At 37.4% G+C, this 9,631-nt stretch overlaps 1 long non-coding RNA gene across 2 annotated transcripts; it reads right to left on the bottom strand.

Annotated features, from left to right (window-relative positions):
* Window positions 1-4,408: 4,408 nt before the first annotated feature.
* On the bottom strand, window positions 4,409-8,719 carry LOC119733366. 2 transcript variants are annotated; one of them, XR_005271795.1, is made up of 5 exons: window positions 8,412-8,719; window positions 6,496-6,701; window positions 6,043-6,202; window positions 5,778-5,884; window positions 4,409-4,507 (listed from the first exon to the last, which is right to left on the bottom strand). It is a non-coding gene; the product is annotated as an uncharacterized LOC119733366 (long non-coding RNA). The 2 variants fall into 2 exon arrangements; XR_005271796.1 differs by lacking the exon at window positions 8,412-8,719 and adding an exon at window positions 8,141-8,316.
* Window positions 8,720-9,631: the final 912 nt, after the last annotated feature.

The following is a 9,631-nucleotide window of genomic DNA, read 5'->3' as shown; positions in this document are numbered from 1 at the left end:
TATGATGTTGAACTGAAAACACTAAGAAATCTGTAATCTTAAACTGTTACTATTTCAGTTAAAAATATCCCTTTGCATCAACTAATTCAGCTTTGTAATATACTTTTCAATAACTTCAACCAAAGACCCTTTAGCAACTTCTTGGCAAAAACAAGAAATATTTCCTTTTCAATACCTTTCAACAAAGACTTTTTGGAACTTCTTTGTAATGCCTTGCTTTTCAATGACACTTCAAAGGCTCTTAAGCAACTTTTCTCTAATGACTGTTAGCTTTTCAACAATAATTTCAAGCAAAAACTCTGAAACAACTTGTTTTTAATGCCTTTCCTTTTTAATAATAAATGCCAGCAAAACTCTTTAGACAATTCTTTGTAAGAACTTTTCTCTGATTTACTTCAAAAACTCTCACCAGATCCTTTGTAATGATTTTCGCTTTCACTGATAAATTCAAAGACTTGGCTGCTTCTTTGTAATGACTTTCTTTTTCTCTGATAACTTCAAGCAAATAATCTTAGCAAGTTTTCGTAACGATTTTCGTTTTCAATAACTTAGAGCAAATACTCTCAGCAACTTCTATGTAATGACTTTCTTTTCACTGATAACTTCAAGCAAAGACTCTTAGCAAATTCTTGTAACAACTTTCACTTTCAATTACTTCAAGCAAATACTCTTTGTCAACTTCTTTGCAATGACTTTCGTATTCAATTTTAACTTCAAGCAAAGACTCTTAGCAAATTCTTGTAACGACTTGTAACTTGTCACTGAGACAGTGACCGATAGCTTTGAATATAATTGTCACTGAAACAGTGACCGATAGCTTTAAATATAAAAAATTGTCACTGAAACAGTGACCGATAGCTTTAAATATAATTGCCACTGAAACAGTGACCGATAGCTTTAAATATAATTGTCACTGAAACAGTGACCGATAGCTTTAAATATAATTGCCACTGAAACAGTGACCGATAGCTTTGAATATAATTGTCACTGAAACAGTGACCGATAGCTTTGAATATAATTGTCACTGAAACATTGACCGATAGCTTTAAATATAATTGTCACTGAAACAGTGACCGATAGCTTTAAATATAATTGCCACTGAAACAGTGACCGATAGCTTTGAATATAATTGTCACTGAAACAGTGACCGATAGCTTTGACTTTTGTTTTTGCTTCACATATAACAGACAATATTCACTAACATACAACTCGTTCTTTACATCTATCACCGTTTGCTACATATAACAACTTCAGTGAGAGGAGATGAAATGAGACAATGAATAAGGGAGGAAATATGTTTGAAATGAAATGGGATGATCAGGAAGGGTCAATGGGACAGACGAACTGGACATAACTAACACAAAGATGAGGAACAGCTGCCACACTGTCATATCTGTAAAGACTAATAGAAAACTACTGATTCAATATTTCATGAACGACTTACAGCAATGACAATTCAGACCACTAGTATTTTTGGCACTTAACGCCACTCAGAATGTCAATGACCCTGTTATGAGCCCAATTCATCCAAGATTGGAGCTTTTTTACTCGCACTTAAATTTTTCTTCAGCACAAACTTCCCCCTGCTTTACATGCACCTTAAACTTCACCTCAGCGTTAACATCCAGAAGTGGACTTTGCTGAGTACCCGTGTAGATGTAGATCATATTACTATTCTTTACTGTAAATTTAATTTTAAAAATGCAAAATTAAAATCTATTCATATTTTAACTACCCCAGTTAATGACCTGAATGTAATATTGCAACCAGATAGCAATACATGTGGTACAAAAGTACAACTTAGCATTTTACAAAAATCTCACTTTATTGTAATACAAATAAATACTAGGCCCTAATTGCTGTTGGCTCATGATACTTCAACTAACACCGTCTTGGCACGACAATATCAATATATTTTGCACCATAATCTTATATTCATTTGCTGTCATTGCTACCCACTACTGTCATAAAAAGTAAACATAAGCTCCAGTTAGTTGAACAACTCGTGTTTTTTATACTGATCCACAAGTTTTCAATTGCATTGAGATCCAGTGACTGAACAGGCGTCCTGGTTCTCCAATAGTGTAAACAAGCCGCAGTCTTTGATATAATGAGCCTTGTAGCCACCTGCCTCTCACTGTAGCCTTCATTCAGCAGAATGTCGACAGTCTTAGCATAATTTCCTGATAATTTATTATTCCCCACCATTTTTACACTACGAAATCTTTATCACATTCATAGAGATTCCAATTCCATCGATGTATACCAAGTAAATCTAAAAAAGTTGCATCTTCATAACAACAGTTTAACACTAACAAGTATGCCCAGTCAAGGCATATAGTTTCACCGTGTGCCTACATTATTGTAGAACCTGGGCCTTATTTCAATTACACTTCAGTGTGCTAGCTCTACCTGAACTCTCTTCCACAAAATTATGAGTGGTTTCATACTGTTTCCCTACAATTTATACCATAAAAATTAATATTGAATAATTCTCCATTTAGGTCTACATATACATCTATGTGTATATTCTTATAAAGAACACAAAATTACTTTTCCAAAAATCCAACTGCAACTGTTTCTCACATAATTTACACATTAGACCTAGGCATGTAACGTTATAGGCCTGTGTATGGCCTCAACTGCATGGTATAGTGGGGTTCCCTTACGTGGCGCACTTCGAAGCTTACCCGACTTTCCTCGTGTTGTGTTGCCAAACCTCTTTGTTGACCAATGTCAAATTTATGCAGAAAAATACTCCCAGCTAACCAAAAAACGTTGCAAAAACGTTCTCATAACGTTACGGTAATGTTCCCAGAACGTTTGAAAATAACGTTATGGGAACGTAAATGTGTAGAGTTCTCTTGACGTTCTTAGGACGTTACAAAAAAACGTTACGAAATAACATTTGTACAACCTTCACAGGACGTTGGCAAGAGACGTTCTTGTAACGTTACAGGCAAACGTTACGAAATAACATTCATACCACCTTCAGAGGACGTTGGCAAGATCGAAAAATCTACTGTTTGAACTCTCATTATGTGCACTGTGACAAAGTAATGAAAAAAGACAAATACAACAAACTGAATTAACTTATCAGCCATTTTATTTCTCATTTTATTTAACGTTTTTATTATAAAATAACTAAAGTTGAACCCTGATAAGAAGAGCCCCCTGATACATTCCGCTTATATAACAAGCAAAATATTAGGCCCAACAGTTTGTTTTCCAATACTGCTAATACAAAGTACTTGTTATATAACAATGTAATTTGTAAAGTCACATCGACCGTGTTATAAAGGTGTGTATTTCAAACACTTATACGAATCCAAAAGAGAACTTAACTACGATGCTCTTTCTTTTTGCAATTCATGCAGAAACATATAACACATAATGCTTCATGGTCCTTAATGGACAGAATGTTTCAATCTGACTCAACTTTTTTCTTCATATACAGGTACATGTATCATCTCGATAGGTCTGAGAAACATAACGGAACTGAGAAACATTTTCAATTCTGCTAGGAAACACTTAATACATGTTCTTGACTCTCCATAGATGACCGCTGAGATGGCGTCAGGATACTAAATTCTTTCCCACTTTTGAATTTATTTAATGAAATGGAGGCCATTCAACGTCTTTCAAAATGATGTCAAATTTGGCTACTACGTCATAGGCTACTAATCGGAGATTGATACTGCTTAAGTGTGTTAAAGTTCGCAGGTCATGCATGCTTATTCATAGTTCATTAACCTCCATGTATATCTCAAACAACTACAAATTACAAATACAATAATACAATGTACATATTTCATAAAGGCCAATAACACTAAATATCGTTTTAACAACTATGTCCAGACAAACATCTTCACTAACTTTTTAATTACCACCTGTAAAAATATACACTGTTTGGCAAGTTGGTTTTGGGTTTGAAAGCGAAACTACCTTTTACTTCGTAGTATAATGAGTCAATGTTGAATGCCCAAATATATATTTGTCCTAGTAAGAAAAATGGAGCACTACATTTTTTTATGTCTGATTTTTTTTTATTGAGGAAGAAGTAAATTGGCACACTTAACACAGTTTGGCAAGTTGGTTTTAGGTTTGGAATCCCAAATATATTTGATGTATACTAGTCATATATTGAAGTAGATTAGCCCACCATACTATACACGTACATGGATACTGTTTGGCAAGTTGGTTAAGTTTGAAAGCCCAAATATATCCTAATTCTTCCAAGTATTAGAGTAAATAATGTAGCACCATCTTTTATGTGCTATTATGTACTTATTGAGGAAGAAGTAGATTAGCACACTTAACATATACATGAACACTTTTTGGCAAGATTGTTTCAGGTTTGGAAGCTCAAATATATTCTAATCTTTTATCTATTTTTTTTTTTTTTTTTGGGGGGGGGGGGTGTTGTTACCAATCATTTTCAGTTGGGCTAGTCATCAAAGTCGGTGGTGGCCTCATCTGGTGTTGCGATCGTGTTGGCATCAGGATTCTGTGAAGTTAAAAGATAAATGAACTTTTCAAACATCAGAATAAATACAACAAAAAACAGACACCAAAAGAAAACCTGACATTTTTGGAAACTTATAATAATTTTTTACCCAATCCGCTTCTTGCAGGAACAAAAGATTGCATTTTTTTTACATAGTAACAACGTCCCTTTCCTAGTGTGTGCATAGGTTCATACATGTTTGGCGTTGGACTCGGTGACAACATGCCGCCAGTTAGTCTTTGCCCGTGCACAATGCAGCAAGTTGAAATTTTCCCTACCAGCAGCTCTTGTCTAAATTTGTAAGGGGGGGGGGGGGAGGTACTTGTAGCCAGAGCGGACAGTTGCGGTCAATGAAAAGTACAGTCCGTTTTTTTTTTTCCGCAGTGTTTCAAATGCATCATATCTGGTTGAAGTAATACGTTTCCTGAAATCAAAGTAGACAATATTCAAGTGTTCTACATGTATATGTTATACGTGTACATGTACATGTATTTGACCAACAGAAGAACAATTCAAAACAATGGACATGCCAAAAAGTGAACACGTTTTATTGACTGTCAGGATAGTTTTTGTTTTCAAGCTAAAGTATTATCAACCAAATTCCAATGTGCACAGTCGACTCTCGTAAATACACAATAAACTGGCACTGTAGAGCTGATTAAGTTGTATTATATATCCTGACATACATATCCTTGTCATTTGCTTGGTGGAACTCACATCACGTGATATTCGTTAATTACTCCCATTCCCTCCGGGGCTCAAAAATTCCCATTCGCCCATAGGGAATGGGAAATACTATTTGACAGTTATAGGATCATCTTTGTTCCATGCCACGGTATTAGTGCAAATGCATGCTGGTGTGCGCGTTCATCAATGCACGTAGCATGTATTGTCCTAAAGAGCCAGCGCGACAGTAGCTGGGTTCAAACATTTTCATGAAGGGATGGTTTGGAAGACAGAAAGACATTTGTTTTACCAATTTCATGTTGAAATGAGATTTCTAAAATATCAAATGACAAGGATCTAAATGTCAATAATATAAAACAAACATTGAGCGGCTTTAAATTGTGAAATGGGAGGAATATTATCGCTCGGTAAAATCTGGATTTTCTTTTCCCAGTTCACTCCGCTTCGCCTAAGGAAATGGAGAAGTACAGATTTTGCCTTTCAATAATATTCCTCCCTTCACTCGGAGTCACTTAATATTTGTGTTTTGACAAGACTAGACTTTATGCGTGTGAAAACTGAAAATGCAACAAGAGAAACGTACCTTGTACTTTGCCCCACCCTTTCGGTTTGGGCAGTACTTGAGAGTCTCTTGGATGGTTTCTTCAATTTCCAAGACTCGGCTTTATGGGTGGGCACTCAGACAGGCTTCTACAAGAACGGTTGAAGAAGATGTCAACATTTTAATAATTTTCAATAACTGGCATCTGATATATGAACTTTATAAAAAAAATTCTTTCTTGAAAAAAAATGAATGAATTTACATGTACTTAAAGAAATTTCAAGGAAATCAAATAAACGCAGCTTACTGATTAACACCCGGGAGATTTGAAGATCGCTCAGAGCTCTTTTCCCCTTTCGTCCCTTGTAGCTGTAAAGGGACCACAGCATATTTGTCCCTAGCCTGCGTAGCATGCGGCAGACACTCTCGCCAAGGTTGTAGCCTCCCATGGAAGTAAAGTGACAAATCTGAAGGAAAAATATACAATGAGACAATTGTGTGGCGTAAATACATGCTACAAGTGTGAGTGACACAGCCGGTGGAGTGAACTACCAAAACTATTCACATCAGTCATGCTTAAGTTTGAATTTTTAGTTGCGGACAGCAGCTTAACATGTCCTTGTGTCTCTTCCTCAGGGTTCGTAAGTAACAAACATCAGCAAATACCTATAAAACAAATGTCCCTCGGTCATATATCAACTGCTCCCGGAGGCCCTCTGGGTTTAAGAAAAATACATGAATTTACAAGACAGCAATTTACCATCTGTTATTTCAAGTTGGCCTCTTCAGGAGAATTCAGCTTTTCACATAGGTCCTCCAGTTCTGCGACAGTTTCCAGAGGTTTTGGAGTAAATTCTTCGATGTCCTCATCATCAGGAGCTCGGAGCCTGGCCACTTTCCTCAAGAGGCACAACTCCTCTTTTTGGTTGTCCAAAATCATGTCTAATTTGACATGAAGGCTCTGATCTAAAACATTAAAGCAAAGGTTGTTGTGAAAGCTTAACAACTATTAATAGTTGCACTTCAGTCAATGATCGACTTGAAACAGACCACAAAAAAGAGTGAAAAATCTTGACGATTTCGGTGGCTTGTCCGTAAAAAACGCCAGTTCCAACGGCTGTCTTCCATTTTGTTTTACTAATTATGTAAATGTATGCATCACATGATGACATCAAAGAAAATCTGCGCCCGCGATGTATGTGGGTACCACACCGCTTTCAGGCGCCGCAAGTGAGTTCAATTTTCGTCTGGTGCATTGCCGTGGAGGGCATTCTCGTTGTCTTGCTTTCCGCGACAACGCACCAGACGAAAATTGAACTCACTTGCAGCACCTGAAAGTGGTGTGGTACCCACATATATCGCGCGCGCAGATTTTTTTTATGTCATCACGTGATGCATACATTTACATAATTAGTAAAACAAAATGGAAGACACCCGTTGGAACTGGCATATTTTTTACGGACAAGCCACCGAAATCGTCAAGATTTTTCACTCTTTTTTGTGGTCTGTTTCAAGTCGATCATTAGCATGATTAGGCTTCGTAAATGACTGCTGAATGTATGAGGTATGTAAATGAACTCTGGGGTGGGATAAAAGATAGCTGGAGTTACCCAGCCCTTAATTTTTTCATTGGGTTGTCATTTAGAGCTGGAGCTAGTTTTTCACGTAACCCAGCAGCGTAGGCAGGTCCCAACAAAAAACACTGTTTCATGCACTATTGGTTGCGGTTCCAGTACCGCAGCTGTGATGCGAGTGGTAAACCTCATATTAGTGCATGAAACAGTCATTGGGTGTTACGCTTCCGCGTGACGTCATGCGCCAACAGCCAGCGCAGCCGGCAAAAACGGCTAGTTGACAGCGCGCTGTGCCTGGTAATCGACCGCCATTCATTGTACACAATTTTTTTTGTGCACAAACCAATTGCGGTCCTGGCCATGCCTGCAAGGTTGTCAGGTTAGCGGTTATTCCTCCTTTTTTTCACTGCAATTATAGGCTGAATCTTCATGGTGGATCGTTTTTTACTTCAAGTACCTGTGTAATGGTTATTCCAGGCACGTTTGGGGTGAGTTGCAGTTGCAATTAGTGTGTAACGGGGACAAAATTGAAAAAAAAAATGTTAGGACCTGCCTACGCTGCATGGTTACGTGAAAAATTAGCTCCAGCCCTAAATGACAACCCAATGAAAAAATTTAGGGCTGGGTAACTCCAGCTTGATAAAAGAGGTGAAATTTGGACAATTTTGGAGAGGCCTTTTTTTAGGGTCTCTTGCTACCACATTCTAACGAACAGGTTATTCCTCCAGCGTTACATGTGAATGAATATGGAACAAGTCAGCTGGAGTTACTCGCCTAGCTAGGCCTACTCATAATGTTGGAAAAAATCACGCAAAATACTTGCCAAAATACCTTTCAAATCATTTACTGGCTTCCACACGTATCAAAGACGAAGTAATGGGGCTTCAATGATACTCACAATTGTTTTTGTGGTTGAAAAATCCATGAAATTTAACCAGCATGTATATTCGGCACGTTGTGCACGTTTAGCCTATGCCGAGTTTAATACTGACCTACATGTACCTGAATTTCATGATTGAGAAAACTGTTATAAGAAGCACGTGGAATGTAAAAATAAAAAGTCCTACATGTGGTATAAACAATCTTGCTTTAGATTACTTACTTTGTTGTGAAGGCGCTCAAAGGATGTGTTTGATATGACAAGATAATTATCAGACATCGCATCACCATCGAACAATCCACTTTCACAATTTAATTCACCGCGCTTCTTGCATGCATATAATGTGCAACGTCGTCTCAGCTGGTTCTCCAACAGTACATTTGTATGGCGGGTACCGGGTAGAGCACTCCATTACATCGCGATGGCGATGAGTGTGTGTGGGAACCATCGCAGCTAGCTGGTACGCGGTGACACGATGCGAGCGCGGGACCATTTTTCTAGTACATTCGACACTGACTTAAAAATACTACAGTTGAACGGCCGTCTTGTTAAATTTTGAGCTTGATGATTTGGAGTTTTGAAACAAGATGGCCGTTCAAATTGTGAAATAAATGATTCTGTGTCTGATGTCGATATCAACGTTTTTGGAACGTTATCAGAACGTTACAGTAAAACGTTACATTTAGACGTCCGTAAAACAATATTCAGACGTTGTTGATAACATTGTTTGAATGGTACAATGCAACATTTTTTTCTAACGTCTGCATAACGTTCAGGTGACGTTTTTAAATAACGTGTTCCAATTGTTACGATGTAACGTTTCTTTCAAACGTCCGCATAACGTTCAGCTGACGTTTTTACAGAACGTGTCACAAATGTTACAATGTAATGTTTCTTTCTTACGTCTGCATAACGTTCAGATGACGTTTTTAGAGAACGTGTTACAATTGTTATAATAAAACGTTTCTTTGAAACGTCTGCATAACGTTCAAATGACGTTTTAGAGAACGTGTTACAATTGTTACAATGAAACGTTTCCTTCAAACGTCTGCATAACGTTCAGCGGACGTTGTTACAGAACGTGTTACAATTGTTACAATGTAACGTTTCTTTCAAACGTCTGCGTAACGTTTAGGGGACGTTTTTACAGAACGTTACCGAAGGTAACTTTCCAGGAACGTTATGAAAACGTTATGTGTTAGCTGGGCTAGTACTTTTACCTCATTAATGCTTGCCAATTAACCGCTGTGAAAAATTTCGGTTTCATAAAATTTAATCTGAAATTCAAAAAACGGTGACGTCCGGAAATTGGGCACAAATTGGCGGAGTGTTCCCTAACGTGGCGCACTTGAATAAATCTCGGGAAATTCCAAATTAACATTGAAGAATTTCTGTAAACTTGATAAATTCTGATAAATAATTATTATCTCTACTTACATACC

This window comes from Patiria miniata, unplaced genomic scaffold (assembly GCF_015706575.1).
Source record: "Patiria miniata isolate m_02_andy unplaced genomic scaffold, ASM1570657v1 HiC_scaffold_25, whole genome shotgun sequence".
NCBI classification, from domain to species: Eukaryota; Metazoa; Echinodermata; class Asteroidea; order Valvatida; family Asterinidae; genus Patiria; species Patiria miniata.
The sequence above is the reverse complement of the archived record's forward strand: the minus strand, read 5'-3'. Positions and strand labels throughout refer to the sequence as shown.